At 43.3% G+C, this 23,257-nt stretch overlaps 1 protein-coding gene across 8 annotated transcripts in view; it reads left to right on the top strand.

Annotated features, from left to right (window-relative positions):
- The first annotated feature begins 15,701 nt into the window (after nt 1-15,701).
- MKLN1 (muskelin 1) overlaps nt 15,702-23,257 on the top strand; it is a 339,221-nt gene continuing 331,665 nt past the window's right edge. For 2 of the 8 annotated variants that reach the window (XM_067042140.1, XM_067042139.1), the window contains exon 1: nt 16,274-16,362. The gene's annotated coding sequence lies outside the window, so the exon portion shown is untranslated. Of the gene's footprint in view, nt 16,363-23,257 lie in introns of all 8 variants that reach the window. The other 6 variants (XM_067042147.1, XM_067042144.1, XM_067042148.1 and 3 more) reach the window with 6 other exon arrangements.

Below are 23,257 nucleotides of genomic sequence, written 5' to 3'. Positions count from 1 at the left end.
AAATAAATAAATAAATACACATTCCACCCCCAAATGTAAATATTTTCTACATACTAGACCATGTTGTTATATCAATGCAAAACTTGTTGGGTGTGATCACTGTATTGTAGTTATACAGAAGAATGTCCTCTTTAGCAGGTATTTAGAGGTGAAATGTCATAGTATCTGCAGCTTATATTCAAGTGGTTAAGCAAAATAAAACAAATGTATATACCACATTTGACTCAAAAACATACATACATAGAACATGAGGCAAGTGTGGCAAAATGTTAACAACTGATTAAAGTAGAAGAAGAGTAAATAGGTGTTCATAGTACTGTTTTCCTAAAGGTTTGACATCTTCAAAATAAAAAGGGAGTAAAAAGGCTCTGGTACTTCCATAGGGTCCCTTCATGTGCTACCTTAAAACATAAAATTGTCCTTTCCCAACTCCCAGGCCTATGTCCTAACCTAACCCAATCTCATCCCTCGTACTCTCTTCCAAAAGAAAATTAAAACAAGTTCTTTAGCTATTCTTAACTCAAACTGCTCAAATGTCATGGCTCCTTGGGGTCTTCCCCTACTGCCTGAAGCCTTCTCCCTTCTCTCTCTCTCCTTGTCTAGCCACTCTTTGGGGCACAGACATTTACTCCATCTTTTCTCGGCCTAAGCATTGGGAACCCAGCAAGAGAGTAAATACCTAGAGGATGAAGCTCTGGATGAATAATCTTTTTGTAATTCCCACAGCACCCAGCTCAAAAAGTGTTTATTGAAAGAATAGGTTTCTCCAAACAAAGAAGGACAAGGGAACCACCACTAAGCAATGAGGGAAAGGTCTCAAAGCTCAGTCTTCTTAGAAAAGCTTCTCCAGTCTCCTCAGCTTTTTCTCCAATGTGTTATGAAAACTCATCTCATCTTTCCTCAAGATTGCCACAACTGTCTACGCCCTGACACAACGACAGATTATCCTACTGAGAATGGAAAAACCTGTTCCACAATCCCAAATAAAGCAACTCTAGAAGTTAGAATAGCCAATTCTCTTACGTTTTATTTATTTGACATTACTCTCTAACGCTGTAATAAACTGTCAACAATTTGGGAGAAAAAAAAAAAAAGTACCTCTCAGTCATCTGTCTACGGAATATTCCTGCATGCTACTCTCCCACCAGTTTAAAACTAAGGGAGACCAGCCTCTGAATGTGTATTTACCTCAGTTAATCAAGGTGATGCCAGAGGCAGCTATCATGTTGACTAAGACAATAACCTGTGTCTAACAACAATACACTTTGGAAACGTTGATAATAGGAAAACATACAAATGATACCTACTAAAAAATAGGAGCGCTTCTTCTTGAAATAAGACTCAAATTGAAATTGCACAAATTGAAATTTTACAAATGTAAAATAGGAAGATTCTAAATCCATTTCGTTTTTCTCACCTGAGTACAAGTCACAGACCTGGAAGAGATCTTTAAGTTCAACCCTCCAAAAAATGAGATCCAGAGAGGTTAAACACCCAGTCCAACACCCCATCGCTAGCAAATGAAAGTCAAGCTAGGTTTAGAACCCATATACTCTTCCCAGGCTTCTCTGTCCATTTTACCTCTAAATTTCATAAATTTAACTTTCTGTCAAAAAAACCCAGAGTGGATAGGGAAGTGGAAGGCCTAAGTGAGGTCAGCTATGCCACTAACCAGGCGTATAAAATTAAGTAAACTGTCTCATCTACTGAATAAGAAGACTAAATTAAATTAGCTCTGAAGCCCCCACAGAGCTAGAATATACTCTGATCCTTGACAGTGGCATAAGTAATAGTTGTGTATTTAACACAAATTTGATGCAGTCACATTTTTTATACCAAACTTTGTTACAGCTTAAGCAATTTAAAAACATTATTGGGCTTCCCTGGTGGCGCAGTGGTTGAGAGTCCGCCTGCCGATGCCGGGGACACGGGTTCGTGCCCTGGTCCGGGGGGATCCCGCGTGCCGCGGAGCGGCTGGGCCCGTGAGCCATGGCCGCTGGGCCTGCGCGTCCGGAGCCTGTGCTCCGCAACGGGAGAGGCCGCAGCGGTGAGAGGCCCGCGTACCGCAAAAAAAAAAAAAAAAAAAAACATAAAAACATTATTGTAACCCAAACCACATCTTTGTTTACCAAAAATTTCAAAAATACAAAGAATCCTGAAATTCATTATATGATTACTATCACCTGAATTTTGGCAGGATGTCCTTTAGCACAAAATGTAAACTTCAATCTAAATCCTATTTGAATGCCTATTTAAATATCCTAAAGAGTTTGGGATGTCATACATTTCACATATATTTTCCATTCAGCATGGCATCCGCTGTATAAACACACTCAAATCTTTAGAAAGAGCGCGCACCAGCATCTTGTCATAGTAAAACCTGTCTTTGGCTCTGGGCTGCCATCTAGTCAGGCTAAAAAAGTGCCTGTGGGAACTCTCAGCTGCTACTGGCTATTCATATGGTGAATGGGAAAGACAAAAGGGAAAGGAAGAAGAACAAAAGAAACAGAAAAGAACCCAAGAAGGAAAAAAAAAAAAAAAAAGGAAGAAAATCAAGAGAGTAAAGAACACGGGAAGACAGAAAGGAGATAAACAAGGAGAGGAATGGCCCAAAATGGCTTGTCAGTACCCCAAGGACACGGGGTGCCAGCATCCACAAGCCTTCAGACAGACTGCAGACACCTTTAAGTGTTCTTGTTCGTTTGTTTTCTTTTGTTCAGCTCTGGACAGAAGGTTGGCCCAGAGAAGACATGTTTACTTGCGCCCGCTCCTAGTCTCCACGTCGAGGATTAGGAGGACTCCAATGCATGAACGGTAACACAGAAGCAGCCGTGATCCAAAACACACTACACTGTTTACCAGGAATGTCCAGGACCTGACATGTTCCTGATGAGGCATTTTTCCAGAGCTTGTATCTCAACTCTGAAAGAGCACAATGATCCAAAAAGATGTTTTACCAAGTACTATGTATATTTATACAAATGCAATTCAGTGCTTTCAAACAACTGGTGCTGTCCGGAGACAACAACGAAATACAGTCCGAAGGAGGGCATTTCCAGTCATATCCTCTGGACGCCACTGCAGCCGGCCCTCAACCACACGGGCCCCTTCCTCAATCAAAGGGCTGGGACCTCAGACACAGAAGGAGCCTAGGCTATCAGGCCACCATCATGCCCCCCACACACAAGCAAACGCAGCTATTATAAGGCATGGTTTCTTATATACAGATGATCACTTTAAAAATCTTTTTAAAGCAAATCTGTTGTTGGAAATATTTGGTTTTTTTAGGATCTCAAATGATCTTCTATTACGAAAAATATGTATCTTCAAAATACTCTGCAGTTGACGTGAAATGACTAAACAGATTATTGAGTCACAAAGCTAATGAAGTCTTTGTTCCAAACTGCTAGTTAGGTAGTAACAAAGATATACATACGGGGCTTCCCTGGTGGCGCAGTGGTTGAGAGTCCACCTGCCGATGCAGGGGACGCGGGTTCGTGCCCCGGTCCGGGAGGATCCCACGTGCCGCGGAGCGGCTGGGCCCGTGAGCCGTGGCCGCTGAGCCTATGTGTCCGGAGCCTGTGCTCCGCAACGGGAGAGGCCATAACAGTGAGAGGCAAAAAAAAAAAAAAGATATACATACGCAAAGAACAAACTCCTCTATTCCTTTTCAGAAGAATTAAATTAATAGCAGAAGGAATCTTAATTTTGCACGCTTTAAAAGTTGGAGCAAAGGAGGATTTTGGTATCTTTTTCCATAAAAATAGGAAGAAGCCTGCTTAGGAACTTCAACAACTAAAAGGCATAAAATAGACAACAGATTTCAAAGATGAAATCTAAAGAAAGGCTATGAATGGCATTTTATTTAAAAATACTTTTTGCCTGTTGCTGTCAAGTACCTGCATTTTCAGGCAATAATCACTAAAGACTGAAGAGCCCTCACAAATTCTTTTGGGGCAGGGCCTATAAAAAGTAGGTATTACACAATTTTGAAGAACTAAAAATTAGAAAAAGCTGACGAAATATTAGTGACACTAAGGACCAAAGCTGACAAAGTTAAGTGTTCTTAGCATAGCTAACAATGATTAATCTCTCTGGAAACACAGAGAAACAAAAAAAGATAATCGTAGGCTTTTAGAAAATGGACAATATGTGCAATTAATGCGTGATAACATCAGTATAAAAGCAGAAAGCGAAACAGTTGTCAATGGCCTTGACAATGAACAGATAAGTGTGGCTGTGAACATTATGAAAAGATTCAGTACTAACAAAAATTCCCCTGCAAATAGGAAACAAGCACTCAAGGTCACAGATCATGCACAATTTTGCAAGATAAAGACCTGGGGTAGCATTTTTTTAATGAGTTGTACAAGAATTAAGAGAAGTATTAAGCAGGTTCCCAGAAACTCCCCTAGTGGTCTAAATATCACCCAGTGCCTCTATCATGGAGATGAAAAGAAGCAGAAGAATATTCCAAATTGGGGGTCAACAACCCTTCCAAACTGGAGTGTTCAGGTTCAATTAATTTCCAGGTGTTCTGATGTAGACATTACAAGTATGGAGAAGGGTGCCCTTGAGACCCACCCCTAACTTCAAGGAGTCCCTGATCTCCTGATCCTGGGACTCAGAAGCAACGCCCCTACACAGAGGCCAGTCTTGATTAACATGGATCTTTCCAAAAGCTAAAGTACTCCTGTGAGGGTTTACCATCCTACCACAATGGGAAGAAACTCAGTCACAGCACTTTAGGACCAGAAACACCTTACTCCACATTCCACCAAGCCCTCATCTTATAGACAAGCAGCCTGTGGCACAGACTTGGACACTCTCCCAAGTTCTGTAGTGAGTGGGAACTACACCCTAGTGGAAAGAATATAGAGCCCCTAGCACAGCATCCAAAGAGGCAGGTACACACTAATTATTATTAGAGAGAGTAACACTATTCTAACCTCAATAACTCTTTCCACCAAACTAAATAAGATCAGCCACAGCACAGATCTAGAAGGAAAAGGAAGAAGCACGTAGAGGTAGGACCATAAAGGACATCCATGGGTGACTTTGGTCAACTAGAGGCCAGGCACCTGGCTGTCAGAGAAACAAAAATGTCAGAAGCTGGAAGTCAGGAACCTCAAGAGATGTGGGAAGACAAAGACAGATGTTGCCAAGTGCTGGTGTGTTGTGTCTTAACTCCCTAAAGCACAGGAAGTTTTTCAAAGGTACTGGGGGTGGGGATGGGGGTGGAGAACCAACGAAGAGAGATGGAGGGTGGGGATCACACAGCTGCACCTCCCTCCCTCTGGCTGCTCAGTGAAAACGGGCCCATGGGCCTTCCCCTGCACTCTTGTCGTGTAGACCGCCAATCCCAGCCTCAAACTGCCAAGTCTAAAGAATCCAAAACTGCTTCACATATTTAGTTACGAAGATTATACCACAGATATTCGAGTCAAGAAATGACTGCAGATCTAAATAGCAAATCACACGCAGTTCTTTTCAAAGAAATCAGCAGTAGATCAAAATCTAAGGCTGCACCCATGAAATATAGTTTAAAATCAATTATATGGATGCTAAATCAACTCTAAGATTTAATATGCAACCATTTTATAAAAGAAGTCAGAATATAAAGAATTTCAAGAAAAAATTAAACTGCTAGATGTGCAAAGCAGGGAGATTTTGTGGCCTCAGCCCAGCTTTGTGGCCTGTGCTACAGAAATGATGTTTCCTAACCCATAAAACACATCCATAATAAGCACCACGTGTGACTTCCAGGAATTTGATTTAAACTAGTTAACGATCATAAAGCAATCTAAAAATGTAAGCACTGCATGAATTCTGGGCATAACTTTGGAAAGGCATTTAAGTCAAGTAATAGCATCTGGTGATAATTTGAAGGATTCACCGGAAATGAAAAGGAAAACTCATTAATTTATTTTCTAACAAAAGAAACCTGTGCTATTACCTAGCCTTGACATACCCACAAAAAGGTTTAGAACATTTAATACTTAAAACCTTTCATTTTCACCCTCCCATTCCTTACTCCTTACCCATTTCTTCTTTTTTATTTCCTTGCTCTCAGATAAGATTATATTTTCCTCCAAATCTTACTCTTCTTTCTTCTCCAATAAATTCACTCATATTAAAATGTATGTCAAACCTCACTTCTAGTCACTTCAGCCTTGAATCATTCTGACTCTGGGAGTCTAGTTTAATCTGGAATGCTTCCAGAGCACCACCTGTTAGAATGCCTTGGCATCTCCATGAACCCCTCCCCTAGGTCGTCCCCCCCTCAATCCTCCCTTTCTTCCCCCTCCACCCTGACCCCAGCCTAGCAAAATAAACATATACTCTGGGTGAGAACAGTGTGCTTGCTCTGCAAGGGCTTCTTTAAGACATCTCCTGGCATCTCCACTGCCTTCCTACCAGATTCCAGCCCCAGAGCCCCTTCACTGAGAAACTGCAGAGCCTCCACTGTTCCCCAAAGTCCTCAAAATAGGGAAGGGCCGTGCCCTGGCTTACTCTTCATCTCCTGATGCGTATCTCATTCCTTCAACCAGGAGTCTTCTACGAGGCAGTTGTCTTCAGAGGACAAAGCCCAGGTTAACGCTATCAGGACCCACTATGGACCCACAGACTAGCTTTAACTAGGAAAAGAACTGCATCTCATAAAAACCATTTATTTAGTAAGCTCACAATTATCTAATGTGATATATCATGCTCCATAGCTATATATTAAGAGGCACTTGCTTAGATTTGATACCAAACATTTAGGTTTAGGAAGCAGCAAACAGTTTTGTCATTTAATAACATCAGTAATATTTCAATATGTTTTAACTGGAGACTTCCACTATTGGGTAAGAATCGCAATGTGAGTTTTAACAGACTCAAGAGTTTTTGCAAAATATATGGGATCCTGAAGAAACTCTCAAAATAAAATTAATTTAATCCATTTTAAACTTTTAAACCTCAGTTTGCCATACAGCAATCTTTAAATGAAATAATTTTGCAGAAGTCCAAGGGTAGGTGCTACAACTTGAAAAGGTATAAAAAACACAGGCATAGAATCATAGAACGTTAGAAGAGATGATCAAATTCTATGGTTCTCAAAATGTAGTCCTCTGACCAGCAACATCAGCGTCACCTGGGAACTTGTAATAAGCGCAGATCATTAGGCCCATCCTAGACCTACTGAGTCAGAAACTCTGGGGTGGGTTCCAGCGATCTCGGTTTTAACAAGCCCTCAGTGATTCTACACATACTGAAGTTTGAGAACCACTGACCCAATCCGACCACCCCACTGACGAGAAAGAAATGAAGCCAGCAGCTTCCTTCAATTCTTATACCAAAGTTAGTGACCGAGGTCACTAAACACAGTTCTCAATAAACCTTCAAAACGATTCTTAAACTATACACCTAAATCCAAGTAGCCACACAGGATCTTCTAGGCTGACTACATCTTGATCTACCACAAGCAGGAATTCTTATATCACTGCTAAATACTTAGACAGGCAGATATAAATTTTTTTTTGTCACGAGTAATTCACATTTAATACCTAAATAAAGGCTTCACGTTATTGGTCTCTCCACAAAAGCAACAGCTCAAATCTCATAGGCTTTCTTATTTGTTCGTTTGGTTGGGTGGGCTAACTTTTGTTGCTGACAGCAGTGGTGGGTTTTGTCTTGTTATGGTTGTGTTTGGTTCCGTTTTGAGGGCAACAGCAGGAATTTATGGGGCACATGGTTGATTGTTTTTGGTTTGGGGGCTCCCCATTACCACCACCAAAGAGGTTCACACACCAAAGGCATTTGAAAGCAGTCATAAAGGACTAAGAGGCCAGAAACTGCTAAAAGATCCCCCTCAAAAAACTTTACATTTTATCTTGGAATGTATCATAGGATTTTTTTAGACAACAGATTTATATTTTCAATTATGTTTTACTTACCCTAGTTTAAAATTAGTTTTCATATGTGCAACACATAGTGGCAGAATCATAGGAAGCTAGCCTGTGTCCTAGGAATGCTGACAGGGCTATAATCCAGCCACACATAACCCCATAAGCTAGGTAAGTCTGACGCACAGCACTGAGAGTCTGTATCGTCTTCTACAAGTACCAGACCACATATGGGGCTGCGTCATCCACACACCAATATAGCATCTACCACGTGAAATGAAATCTACAATTTTCCGCTTTAGGGCTCTCGCTCTAAACAGATGTTTGATGTATCTCATACCTTTTTATATAAATATTTCAAAGTCTGGTAGTGGTTATCTGCACAACTAAACATCTGTTTCTATTTACATTTTAAAATATCCTCTTTGAGACGTTTATCACTTGGGTGTTAGGATTACCAGACTGAGATTTAGAGGTTTAAAGGTTTCCATTCCTGTTTCTCATATAGAAGCTGTTTTCTCAATGTCATGCCATACAAGAGCTATTTTCAGTCCTCTTTTCAGACTCTATTAACATATATAATTACCTTCGATTTCACAAACCAACTAACATGGCTCAACGCATGACTATTTCTTTGAGGAAGAATCACGGACAAGCACCCAAAGCAACAGAAACAACTACTTCGATTTGATTTACACTTCCAACCCCCTCTGTGTGACCTGGGCCCCAAATCTTCTTCTGACTTTATTTTTCTCTGTCATTAATTAGGGGTAACAATTCCTGCTACATATATACTTACAGAAGAGGAATCAAAGTCACTGAGTTAAAGGAGACTGCCCCTGGGGAGGCTGCATTCATTCCTCGGAAGAATTGTAAATTACAGTGTATTTATTGATTCTAGGCCTCCTCTTCAGCTCCACAACACATCCTCTGAGGCTAAATTAGAGGGGTTAAATTATTTGAACGCTCCTTCATTCAACAACTATTTCTGAGCACTTGCTATGTGTCAGGTACTATACAAGGACATTGGAAATATAATGGCCAGCAAGACAAAAGTAGCGCCTGCTCTTCAAAAAACATCTTAGGGAAGTGTTAGGTTTTTTTGGGGGGGAAGTGTTGATTAAGCTCACGGGACTTCCAATCCGTTTATACACCAAGGGCTCAATTCCATCTGATTTTTTAAATAATTACTCAAAATCATAATGACTTATAATCATTCCACTCTGCTCCTAAAAATGGGAGACCACATGAACTACATGAAGGGCCTACAGAACACAAAGACAAATGCTCTACAATATGAAGGCCTTACAAAGGTCAAAAATATCACCCTGGAAACACCTTATAATCTATGGACGGGAAGCATGTTGCTATGCCCTATAAAATGAATTAAAATTTTTCTTTTAAAGGCAGAACACTGTAAGCTAATATTTACCTATCAAACACTAGACTTAAACCTAAGCAAATCCTCTATAACTGTGCTGTCCAATGCAGTAGCCACCAGCCACTTGTGGCTATTTGCGTTTAAATCAATGAGAAGTTCAGTTCCTTATGGCACACTAGCCACATTTAAAGTGGCTGGCTCACTAGCCTCAAACGCTTAGTGGCTACCACTTATAAGTCATTATAAATATATCACTATAAGTCCTTTCTATCATCCCAGAAGCTCTATGGGACAGTGCTGCTCTACAAATACCTCTGCAATACTAAATCTGAAAATTACAGTGTAATGAAATGAGACGATGCATCCGTATTCTGCTACTACACATAAAAAGCGTGTTCATCGGTAATATATTGCCACGTCTTTCTTTCTAAATAAGCTGAAAAATGATAATGTTGAACATCTCTCCCAGTGTTCATGAGTAAACAATTGGTGAATTGAGAATAAAATTGGGAAACAAGTGAAAACCTGATTACATTTAGCCCCTTCCTTCCTATTCCTTTTACTAGAATGTGTTGGTGGTACTCTGAATTCTCTGTGCAAAGGACGTGTGCTTTTACACGTAGTAGCTAGCGGATGTGAGGACAGTTAAGAATGAAGATGGGTGATCAACCCAAATAATGCAACTCAAATTCAATTTAGACTGACGCAACAAACTTGAGTGCCTACTGTGTGCCAGTGATACAGAGATAAACAATCACTTTTCAACCTTTTATGAAGTCAATTTAGTAGAGATGTCCAACATATAAATAAAAACAATATATATTGTGAAAAGTGCACTGAGACGAGTACGTGCAAGGCATAAAGGTGACACAGGAGGATATTTTAAAATGTCTTCCGAGGAGCAATCAGGGGAAATTTTCTAAAGGAGGCACCCTAGGAGCAGAAGACAAAGCTGCGCAACGGAACCACAAGTGGTTTAGCAATGCTGGATTAAAGTATCTTTGGTGGTCAAGAGGGATGGAGACGACAACGGAGGGAGGGCGATGGGGTTAGAGAGCTATTTCCATGCCAGAATGTGACACCCGCAGTGACGTCAAGCTTGCCCTGGTGGGTCTATAAGCTTTCCTCACCAAAACTGCAAGTAACGTGAAAACCAATCTCAAAAACTTGATAGGTAATTTACCTATGTCTGCCCTACAGCTAACAATATTAGACAGCAATCATTAGTAGGAATAAAGAGATGTCTCTTTGTTACACAGTACCATTTAATAATACATATTGGTCACAAAAACACTGTAATTGGAACTCTGTTTTCAGGGGAAAACCTCTGTTGCCTGTGAGTTTTATGTGGAATATCCTTAGAAATTCATATATCAATGAACACATTTTCAAAACAGATGGATTACCCCCGCATCTAAATATTCCCAATGAGTTTATTGACAGAGAAGCAAATGAAATAAATAAAAGGAGGATGCAGAAGCAACACTTCTGTACTCCAGACCAGAGTAGTTGCTTTTTCCTCCCAAATTTTCATAGCAAAACTTCTGCTACTCTGTATACTGCCTTGCACTTTCTGCTACAACCAGACTATGACCAACAAAATTATATCGTGTCCAGCAACCTAAAGGACTTCTGTGGCTGCTCATGTAAACCCTTGGAAATTATCTGCATCTTCTGGACTCTCCCCTTCACTTTACACGTATGTTCAAGTCTCAAAACAAAACCAAAAACTTCCATGGAATCAGTTCTCTTCAAATTACTGGGATCCTCTCTCCTCTCTTCACAATAAACTTCTAGAAAATGTTAGCAGCGTAGAGGCCTTAACGAATTTACCAAGCTATTCTCCTCCCTTTGGTACAAGCAAGACTTTGAAGATAAAAATACATATATAAATATATGTAGATAAACTGGCTGGTTCTTAGGCAAACACAAAGTATTCCTATTCGCACGAACACGTGGCCCTTAGGTAAAGGGAGATTTCCAGTGCAGCATATGTAATGATTGAAAGAATGGGTTCTGGAGTCACTCTCCGTGGGTACTAGTTACGGGTCGTCAGTGACCAACTCTTACTTAACCTCCTGAGCTTCCATTTCGCCAACTGTAAAACAGAGGTTACAATGTTTCATCAAGTATGTCCCCACACATCGGCAGAGTTAGCCCTATCTAGTGACAGATCAATACGTGTTAGCTATTTCATCCCTAAAGAAGGATGGTTTCACAACCCTCCAGCAAGCTAGTTACCTCTATAAGTTCTCATCCCTCACCGTGCGTCAAAAATACTTAGGGAGATTTTTTTTTTCCAATACACTATGTTTAGGACCTATTTGGATTTGGCTTCGATTGGGCCGGGAATCCGAGTTCTTTCTAAAGCGCTCCACTTGCTTATAACGTGCAGCCTGGATTGAGAATCACATATAGGTCTCTATATGCCCACCGATACACACGCCGGCAAAGTCTATCCGATTTCTAACTGAATCAGCGCAGGGCGGCCCCCCAGCCCGAACGGACCAGGATCGCCTAGATGCTGTGACGACGAACTCAAAAGGATTTACACCCACGTCCGCGTACTGCTCACCGAGGATCAACTCCCACAAACTCCACCAGATGCGGCCTTGACACCCGGCGTGGTCCGGATCTGTCTGGGGCACACGCCCCCTCGCCCCTTTGGCGACAACCCCCCGCGGGCTGCCGGCCCTCCAGACGCGTGCGTCACCGCGCCCTCGCCTCCCGCGCCCCAGCCCCCTCCCGCCCACGGCACGTGACTCGACACGCGCCAGCTGCACGCGGGCTCCATCAAAACAAAAACAGAGAGGACAGGCCGGCCGGGCAGCGGGGGCGCGCGGGGAGCGGGCGCGCCCCCGCCGCCACTGCCCGGCGCCGCGACCGCGCCTCCGCCGCCCCTGGCGCCGCCGGCCGCGCGCCCCGGCCGGCCGGGGGCGGGAGGGCAGAGGGCGCCACCCTGTTTACAGCCGTCGCTCCGGGCCCGGGACCCCGCCCGGAAACGGTCTCCCGGGAAAAGGCCCTGACGTGCGCACCCACCCGCGGCCGGGACGCCGGCCCTGCGTGGGAGGCTCCAGCAGCGACTCGGAATTAAACCGTCGCCACGGCGCTGGGGTCGGGCCCGCGCGAGTCTCCGCTCCTCCTCGGCCCGCCGCCCACCGCTGCTTCGTGTCAGCCCCGGTCACGACTCTGCTACGCACTTCACCCCCATCTCTCAGCTAAGGCGCTTCCGCAGACCCTCCTCACGTGGCCGCCTCCTCCCGGCCCCGGCACTCCCCCACGACTGGGCTACGGACCCTGGCGCACTTCGGGACTCAGAGCTGTTCCCACCCCGAGGGACGTCACCCCTCTCGGACCCCCAACCCACATCTTCCGCCCCGGGGGCGGGGGTAGCCACAAGCTGTCAGAAGCCTAGTTTTCCACATGACGAAGCTCACCCCTCACGCTTACACATCTCCACTCACCCTTCAGCCTAGCTTCGAGCTGAATCAGATATTTAAAACGGGGTGGGGGGGTGGTCTTGATTTTTCTCCCTAATCGGGAAAAAAAAAAAGACGCAGCTCTGCCCATCCACTCGCTTTCAGACTCCCCACGTCGTCCCACCAAATGCAAGACTTGTAGAATAGAAATGCCCACTACACACCTGCTACGCCACTCGCTCTCTGGAAACCTGGAGACCCACCCAGCCCGCCTTCTGGAACCTGCGCCGAGGGGGCGGGGGGGGTGTTGGAAGCGACGCCGTCCGGTTCCCTAAAGTAAGAGGGAGTGAGAGGGGAATCAGGCACCCCGGCCCCGCCCGGGAGAGCGGTCCTCTGGTCCCCCAGCTCCAGAGCACAACACTGCATCCTCCGTCCCTCTCGGCGGAACGAGGGAGGTGGCCAAAGGCCTGGGTGCCAGGGGCTGGTTTTGCCTTTAGAACCCAGGCATCGCGTCCTCTACGAGCACTCCCCCCACCCCGCCCCCGCCTTATTTCTGGACGACAGCAAAGGTAGGTAGGTGGGAGAAAGGAGCGAGTGCTCTCGAGGTTCGGGATGTTAGTCTCCGCGGAGTGAAGAGGTGGGATCTCGAAATGGAAACAGTCTCCCCCCTCCCTCCCCTCCTCCTCCTCTTCTGTTTACCTCAAGTTTGAATTTTATCTGCGCAACATTAGCTGGAATGCGGACATTGAAAACACACACACACACACACACACACACTCTCAAACCGGCAGCAGCTCCGGAGGAGCCATGTGGCATCAAGCCACCTCAAAGGGGAAAAAAGTGCTCTTAGCAACACAAACATGGCGAAATCGCCTCGGCATTCCCGGATAACGCCACAACCCCTACCTTCCCTCGCGCGGCTCGCCAACATCCCGGCCGGGACCTGCGGCCCCTTCCGGGGAGAGGCGAGGGACCCCGGAGAGTCCCAGGGTGGGACCGCCGGGCGTGCGAAAAAGGAAATAACAGAGTCCACAGTGGAAATGTTTCTGCTGGACCATCGAACCCTCCGCCTCGCCAGCAGCGAGAGAGAGGATGCCTCGTTCACCTCGAGAGGTCCAAACGGAGAACAAAATTCCCATACCAAAGTCCAGCTGGGCCGGCTTTCCCCACCCTCCAGAACTTACCTTGGGGCTGAACACACGCTGCTACTTAAATCCCTTTCTCTTTCCTTCCTCCGGAGCGAGACGCAAGGGGGAAAATGATGCGCATGTATATTTGTAGAATATATTCTTCTAGAATGCCCCTTTGATCATCACGAGGAGCGATGGAGGCTCCGGAGACAGGTGCAGTGCTGGCCGAGGCTGCCGGCTAAAAGTTGTTCTCTTGGCGGTGGGCAGCGGGGTCCCCGGGACGGGGCTGGGGACCGGGTCTCCCTTCCCCCCCGGCGTCGCCCACTTCCCGCGGGCTGCTGCTGCGTGCGGCTCGGCTGCAGGGGAGGTGGCGTAGTTTCTCTTCCTCCCACCTCTTCTCACTCACTTGTTTTTGTAGCCGTGGGCTCCCCTAATGCTTTCCTCTCCACAATGTTGTTTCATTATATCATGTCCATCATGTGACACCGGAGAGGCCTCTCTATGGAAACTTAAAGGGCCTCCCACGTGACTGCAGCAGCAACAACAGCAGCGGCAGGACTGGCGGCAGCGGCCGCAGCGTTTGTACCACCACCCACCGAGAGCCCCTCGCAGCATCCCGGAGGGGCTTCTGGCGCTGCAGAAGCCCAGATAAGTGAGCCACAGCATCCGGGAGCTGTGGCGTCTGTGCGTGCGTGTAGCCTTTGCTCATTACATAGGAAACCGAACAGAAGGCGCGTCCTTAAATCCTTTCCTACAGTCACAAAACCCACGCTCTGTTAAAATTACATTTCGCGGCTCCTACTTTATTTTCCCCAAGAGCAATGAGTTTTGTATCAGGTCCGATTAAATTTTACCAAGGGAAAAAGAAAAACTGGATTTGTCCCTCTGCGAGTTCAGCCTGCTCTTGAGTAGATCAGAAATGACAAAATAATAACAGAAATAGAATCAGGCATTTGATACATAATTACCATCACACCAGCTTTAAAGCTTTTCTGGAATTACATTCCTCCGGTAACCGTGTTGATGATGCTTGCAGGAGGCAAATGCAATGCAGTTTTTCTCTTCCGCAGCTATATTAGGGCTTTGTTGCTGACAACAGTAAAAACTTGTTTGTGTCAGGAAGTGAGGTACGACGATATGACCTGGAAGGTACAGACAAAACCAAAGTGGCAGTTTTTGCATTACTTTTCTGACCACATTCTTTCAAATGGTGAGAAGCAGCTGATCTGCTGTAAAATGCGTAGTGTGTGTTTGGTGGGAACCCAAATAATCAGAAAAACACATTTTCCCCTTAATCATTGCAGACATGCTAGACACTAGAAATTACATATAGATTTACATATACATGTATATGTGGTGTATAGAGAAAAAGGAAAGTGTATGCCTTTTAATGATTTTTTGAACCAATGATTTTGTCATCATTTCTAGCATTTAACTGAAGCATTTAACAAAAACTTTGAAAGACTTAAGTCCAGTGATGTGGAAACTGTAATATCAGCTTTGAGTGCCTTCAGTGTTATTGAATCACAACCCCCAATCCTAAATCTCTGCCTTAAAAATTGGGTGGGCCATGAGATTTTATCCTGTAAATCTAAGCTAAATGGCTTTTTCTATGTTTTAGTTCATGCTTTTCCATTTATAAGGAAAACTCCCTGTTGGTTTGGCAGAATTATGAAAAACTTCATAGGAAACTGAAGAATGGCACGGAAGATCATTCTTTCTTTTTGGCTTTGCCTTGACTGTATCTCTTTCCAGCTCATCAGTTTCCCTCATCAGCCATGATGCATGATCTCCACTACATCCTTTCTGATTCCTTAATATGTCCCCCAACATTTACCTTCCTATCTAAAGCCTAATTCTTCTATCCCTTTCCCCTTTGCCTCCCAATTCAGCCCTGTGCTGCCTGGATACTTAGCTCAAGCCTCCCCAGATATTCCCTCCCAGTCCTCCTTCCCCAGCAGGTCCCCTCCTCCCCTTCCCTGCTCGCTCTCCCTTCTCAGCAACTCTACCTCCTTACCTCTCTTTGACCTCCTTTATTCTCCTTCACAGTCTGGCCCTCGACTTCTCGGCCTCTTCTTCCCCTTCTTTACCTGCAATGTTCTGCCTCAACTGGGGTCTCCTCCACACCCTTCTCTCTGGTCCCATCCCTGCTGACGCCGAGCCCCAGCTTCCCTCAAGGGCTTGGCCTGGTCGGTTTTAGCCTGATTTTGTTCCCTTGCCCCTGAGCTGGGAAAAGAGTGTGTGGCGCAAAGTGGGGGCAAGAATCCCCCTCGGCGGTGGCCCCAGCCTGGTTCCCTCTACGCCCCTCCCGAGTCCGGGTTGCGGCGCTTCCTGGGCGGATGGTTGGGACTTGCTGCGGCAGCTGCGGTTCTGCTGTGTCATGCAAGAAGGAGGCGGCGGCGGCGGCCGGAGCTGGAGGGGGAGGAGGGGAGGAACCTGATCTCTCCAGCAGCGAAGGGCTGGAGGCAAACACCGAGTTCCCCCAGAGCCGCCCGGGAGCAGGGAGGGTTCCGCTACTCCGGGGAGCCCTCCCCGCGGGGCAGATGGTAAGTGGGGCGGCGCAGGTGGTCGTCTTGGGAAGGGAATGCGCAGGGGGGTTAGGTGGGGAGGCGGGGAGAACTAGGAATCACCCCGGCCAAACTGAAAGAGTCCAGTGTCCAGCTGAAAGGGACCCAGGCCACGATAAGGATGACCCGCGGCAATAGTTACCGTTCGAATAACGCTCCGCAGTTGACCCAGGCTACACAGAGGAGTTGTGCATCCTGAACCAAGGACCGAGCTAGAGGCAATGATTCAGAGTTAGAGAACCATCATCCCATCAGCCGTGGCGCTTTAGGGTGCAGCTGACTAGCAAAAGTCAGCATGCACCATATTCCTATAGCCTGCCTGAGCTTTATGGGTTGTCTTGTTTAACACTAGGAAATGGTATGGAAACCTGCCCAATCTCACTTTAGCCACGAACATAATGCTCTTGGCCAGTGGCCTTGGACAAACAGCCTCTGGTGCAATTAAACAATCAATAGGAAAAATAGCTTTATTCCCTTCACCACCCTCCTTCCCCAAGCAGCTTCAACCAGGGTAATTTACTCTGTTTAAAGGAGAAAGAAAACTGTGCCTTACGTTCCCTCCCCGCCCCCCAGCCCCACCCCCACCCCCAGCCTCGGTCCTACACAAACTGCCCACCCCACTATTCACTCCACTTTCAGACTGTGATTTATGTTGGTCAAGGGGACTGCCTTAAACTCTGAACAATTTCACCACTGCCCAATTTCACCTCTGCTGCCCTTTACCGGGAGGGGATTCAGAGACCTAGAACTGAAAGCAGTGAACAAGGGGACAGGCTGGGCATATAGGAACATTACTTCTTTTACCTGAGTGCAATTCTCAGGACAACTTTTTAAAAAATTATTATTCTTTTCCATTTTGCTCCTGGAAATTTCAAAGCACTTTCTGCAACAGCTTTTTTTTTTTTTTTTTTTTTCTCTTTAATGTCAGTCATACATTAGCAGTAAGGGGTTGGCGGGATTAACTGAAAGGCTAATGACTGTCTCAAAAGCACATGCTGTTGCTAGGGAACTCAAGCTCATCCTGCTCTCTAATCAGTAGCATGTTATGTGGAAATCAAACTTCTCAGGGTGTTATTAAAATGAATGGCATTTGGTTAAAGGCGTTCTCGCTTCTGTTGTAGCATCCTGGATTATTATCGATTGCCTCACACCCACATATCTTGTTTTCCTAATTTGATTTCTGTATGTGCGTCACTGCCAGGGACACGCAGACTAGACCAGTCAGGTTCACTTCCTGTTTCTCAGAACTGGTTTATATTTGGTCTCGTAGCTTTAGCTGGTAAAACATTATCAAACTGATCCTCTTGGAAAGAAATCTGTGCTTTCCGTGAAAACAAATTATCCCAATTAAATTCTAATTCCCATGGAAAACGTCATCATTTGAGGAATAAAGTAGACTGCCAGTTGCCATTTGAGAAAACCATTCTTGAAATGTAAAGCCTAGAAAAACCCATCATCTTTATTTCTCTTACCCAGAATCTTGATTCCTCAGCATTAGAACTAAAACAAACCCAATTTGAGAGGAGAGTTAAGTCTGATATTTATAAAATAAAGCTCAAAAAATACACATTGAAGCTGAGGAAATCATTTAGACTAAATAAGGCATAGAACTGAATAGAATCCAGGCCCCAGAAGCACAAATAAGCTTGGTTTAGCATCGGGGCACTCAGAGAACAAAGTGTGATTACAAGGCTACACTACAAATAAGAGCCCATTTCTTTGTACTAATTGTCTCTTTTACCAATTCTCTTATGTTCTGGATAAGACAGCCTTGCTTATTTTTCAGTTCCTTCCTCTTTATAACAAGGATATCACAAAGGCAATATCATAAAGATAAGCACTATGTAAATAGATAGGTTCCAATGCAGATAATTTGTTTAGATGGAAAATAATAGAGTATCTATGCCATTGAGGAAAGATCGGCCAACTGAAAGTTAGGGAATTCTATAGACTGAATGACCTTGGGTGAGCTATTACAGGTCTTCTCATGTCTGTTACCTCATGGAAGCTTAACAAAAGTGCTGGGCTACAGGATCTCTAAGATTCCTTCCATTTACAAAACTCTGTGATTATATTGAACTCACTACATAAAAATTTCAATTTTAGCTGAATTTGGTAATGTTAACTTTTCACACTGAAACTTTAATTCCCATAGAGACCTTGGAGGAAATGATAATGGGAAATGGTTTGCTGGTGACATATCACTTTTTAGTGTCAGTTGCCAGACAAATAAAATCGACCCGACTCCCAATGTATTTACTCTCTGCTTGCTTTTTGGTGCTGTGGAAACAACAGGATAAGAGGTAGAAAGGATATAAAAGTGTACTGAAAGATCTTTCAGTCATTTTAGGTATAGTTAACCCAAAGTACTTTGATGAGCAAAACGGTGGAATGGTGAATAAGGGCTATTCAAGAAATACATGGTTAACTGAACCCTCATGGAGTTAGTAATCTATTTGCCTGTATTTTAATTAGTGATAGGCAAAAACGTAGCATGGATTCTTGAAATTTTCAGATTCAAGATGTTACGAAGTAGGATAAAGAAATGTGAGATTTGTGCCAGAGAGAGAAGATCGGACTTTGAAACCCAACTCTTCCACTTTATTTATTCATTATTGAATGCTTGCTGTGTGTCAGGTACTGAGCAAGGCACTGGGAATACAAAGATGAATAAGACAGTCTGCTCTGAAGGATCTTGTGGTTTAATGAGGAGACAGATGAGTACATAGTTGATCACACAACAGTGAGATGCTAGCAACAGGGGAGCTCATTGGAAAGGTACTTAACCTTGACTGGGCATAGTCAGGGTCCCTAACCATAGAAGATGAATTCAGAGAGGAGTTCTGAAGTATAAGTAGAATAATCCAGACAAGTGAGAAAGTTAAAGAGAAATGTAGTCCAGGCGAAGAAAGTACTATGTGTAAAGTTCTGGGGGTAAAAAAGTGTGCCCATAGAGTTGAAGGTGAAGGACAGTGCCCAGCAAGTAGTAGATTCTGTCTTGTATGAGTGCATGGTGGAACCCAGAAAGATCGGCAAGGTTTTGTATTATGAAAAGTCTTTTATGTCTTCCTAAGAAGTTTCAACTTATCCTAAGGCCAGTGGAGAACTACTGATGAATTTTAAGGAGCATGGTGAAGCAATCAAATGTCCATTTTATAACGATCACTCCAGTTTGGAGAATTTATTAGTGTGAGTAACACTGTAAGCAGGGAGGCTAGTTAGGAGGCTGTTTCAGCATTATGGGGAAAGAAATGATGAACGTCTAAACTAAGGCAACAAGAATGGAAATGGAGAGAGGAGAAGGATTCAAGAAATATAGGGACATTGAACCAACTGAATTTTATTATTGGTTATATCTGCAGAATTAAGGAATAGGAGGAGATTTATGGCTCAGGTAAATGGGAAGATGGTGTTACCATTCACTAGGATGGGGACTTCAGGAGGAGATGTAGGTTGAGGAGGGAAGGTAATTAGTTTAATTTGAAACATGTTGAGTTTGAAGTGTCCAAGGGATATCAAAATGAAGCTTTGTACTATGTAAATGCACAGGGGAGTCTAGAGCTCAGGAGAAAGATTTATGCTGGAATCATAAGAGTGAGTGACAGTCCATGGAGGTAGATGGAATCCCCAAGAGAAAAGGTATAGAGTAAGAGAGAAAACAACCTACTCTGGAACCTTATGAAAATGCAAACATTTAAAGGGTGAGGAAACAAAGATACAGGAAAGAACATCCACAGATGTAGGACTAGGAACAAGTAGTTTCAGAGAAGCCAAGGAGGAATTGTCAATAGTATTAAATGCTAGAGAAAGGGCAAGAAAAATAGACTGAAATTCCTTGGTTTTAGCAGCAAGGTCAATGTTGTGTTTAGCAAGAAGGAGATTATTGGGATAAGGGGGATAGTAACCAGATTGCAGTGGATTGAGGAGTGGATAGGAGTAGCGGAGGTATCTAGAGGAAGTTCTTTTGGATAAGAAGGACTAAAGTCCAAGTAGGGAAGGAAAATGAAAGTATTGGGAAGAGAAAATCATGATCTGTGAGGTTAAGGATGCATAGGGGAAAAAAGAAATAATATAGTAATACAAAGTTCTGGATTCTTTTAGCCTTCTTCAAATTGAACGGCATCACCACCTACCATTTGCTCAAGCCAAAAAGCATGTCGATGTTCATGATTCTTCTCTTCTCCTCAGTTCTCATGTCTACTCCATGAAGAATTTAGGTCAACTTTAACCTTCAAAACATTTCCACAATCTGTCTCTTTCTATGTCCAGTGACATCACCCTAATACAAACATCGTCTTCTGGGCTCCTGTAATAGATTTTAATTGGTTTTCCTGTTTCCACTTTTGCCTCCTTTCTCCACAGCACAGCTAGAGTGACATAAATCATAAAAAATAAATCAGATCATATCGCTCCCATCTTAGAATCCTTCCATGTCTTCTGATCCCACTTGGAATAAAGTCCAGACTCCTTTGCTGGCCAGAAAACCTTATGTGGCATCCCAGACCACCTCTTTAATCTTGTCTCCCACCTCTCTCCCCTGGCTCCAGTTGCAGTGGTCTTTTTTCTATTCCTGAAACACATTGGATTTGCTCTTGTTTTTAAAGGACTTACTCTAGATATTTCCTTTTCCTGGAAAAGGAAGAGAAAAAGATCAGATTATTCTGATCTCTTTTTAAATGTCACCTCCTCAAAGAGGCCCTTCCTGCACCCCCTGCTGAAAGTATCCTTCCTTGCCCCTTCCTACCAATCTTATATATTTTTTTCATAGTAGTAAAACTTTATGACTGTTTTTATAGCTTATAAATGTGAACCCCTCTAAAATGTAAACCCCATGAGAATTCCTGGCACATGGTAGGCACTTAAAAATGTTCATTGGATGTTTGTAGAAGGCAAAAGAGAAGAGCAACTGATTTTTAGAAATCAGAGGTATCAAGGATCAGAGCCTGGTATGGCTGAAGAATGGTCAGTGATGATGGATTACTAGGCTTTCAAGGTTCCAGAAGTGGAAGAGTTATTAGCTGTGGGACCCTGGACATTCACATTCTCTGAGCTTTACTTTGTAGTTAATAATAATACATGCCTCACAGGGCTGTTAGGAAAATTAAATGAAATAATATAGGTATAGGTATAAGGCAGTTTTGTCAGTCTATTTTCAGGGAGTCTGGACTTCTGCAAATCGATTCATAACCTCTACATTGAGCTTTTCATGTGGGCTCCACTATAATGGAGTTAACATTTGAGGATTACTTATTATTAGGGAAAATTTGGCAAAATTGTGACTTTTTAAAATACTAGGATTCTGAAAGAATCTGGTAACTAGATTATTTAATAAGAAATCAAAGCACTCCTATAAATCAATAAGAAAAACATCAAAAACTCTGGGAGATTGGGCAAAGGGTATGACAAACAGATAGCAATTAAGGAAATACAAATGGGTCTTAAAAATATGCAAAAATACCCACCCTTTCTCATAACAAGAGATATGCAAATTACAGCTGCAATGAGATATACTTTTTATATATCGGGTTGACACAAATCAGAAAGTTTAATTAGCATACTTGGTTTGCCAGGCTGGGGAGCAGGCACTTTTTTACATTGTCAATAGCCTGAAAATTGATACAGCTTCTGAGGAGGGCAACCTGGCAGTATTTATCAAATTTCTAAATATACAAAGCCTTTGACCTAGAAACTCCAATAGATGTACTCACCCATATTGAAGAATGACTCTTCTAGTATCATCACTGAAGCATTATTTATGGTAGATAAAGACTGAAAACAACCTACGTATCCATCAATAGAAAAATGGTTAAATAAATTATGGTACAGTTATACAAGTGAATGGTAGTCAGCTGCTAAAACTTGTGAGGCAGTTCTAGGTGTTCTGATGTGAAAAGATCTTCATGATAAATTACTAAGTAAAAAAAAAGATTAGGATGAAGAAAAACATGTGGATTTTGCTAGCATTGTGTTTCTTTCTAAAGACTATTTACATTTTTGTTTTTTTGCCTGAAAAACATTAACTGTGAGAAGATAAAGCAGGACAAGAATAGATGTGGAGAGACCAACTGAGAAGGTATTTCAGTGATTCATGTGAGAGATGATGGTTTCCTGGTCTAGGGTGGTAGCATGCTCAGGAAGAGAAATGATCAGAGTCAAGAGTTATTTTAAAGAACTTGACAGTTCAGTGGAAATGGTGAGTTATGGAGAAGGAGGTAATATCATGATTGACTTGATATTTCTTCCAAGATCCAATGCATGAGCAGAGATGTCAATTACTGAGATGGAGAATCCTGGGATAGTATCAGAAACGCAGGGGAAGATCAGAAGTTCTGTCTAAGGGGATATGCCTACTGCAGATCTGTGATATGGATTAGAAGCTCAGAAGAGTTGATAGAACTGGATTTATAAATTTGGGAGAAGATTGCCCAAGGAGGATAGATATAATCAAAAGAAAAGCAGGCCCACGAGCAAACTCTGATCATTTAGAGATTGGATAGAAAAAAAAAAAAAAAAGAGCTGGCAATGTAGACCAAGAATCAGAAACCAGAAAAATAAAACGAGGAGACTATGGAGCCAAAGGAACCAAGAGAGGAATACATTAAGGAGGATCAACTCATGTTAAATGCTTCCAAAAAGTCCAGGAAGATCGTTTTAACTTTTTTCTTTCATAAACCCTAAACTCCTTGAAAGTTGGGATTATTTGATTTATTTTTGTATCCTCAGGGCTTGCCTTACACATATAATCAATGATCAGTACATTTTTGTTAAATTGGATAGAGAGACAAAGATACAGAGAAAGACAGAAAGAGATACAAAAAGACAACAGAATGTGTCTTTGTGTCTCAAAAAATAAATAAGTAAGGCATATTCTCTT

Source organism: Kogia breviceps, chromosome 9 (assembly GCF_026419965.1).
Source record: "Kogia breviceps isolate mKogBre1 chromosome 9, mKogBre1 haplotype 1, whole genome shotgun sequence".
In the NCBI taxonomy this organism is placed as follows: Eukaryota; Metazoa; Chordata; class Mammalia; order Artiodactyla; family Physeteridae; genus Kogia; species Kogia breviceps.
Note: the sequence above shows the minus strand (reverse complement) of the source record. Positions and strands in the feature narration are given on the sequence as shown.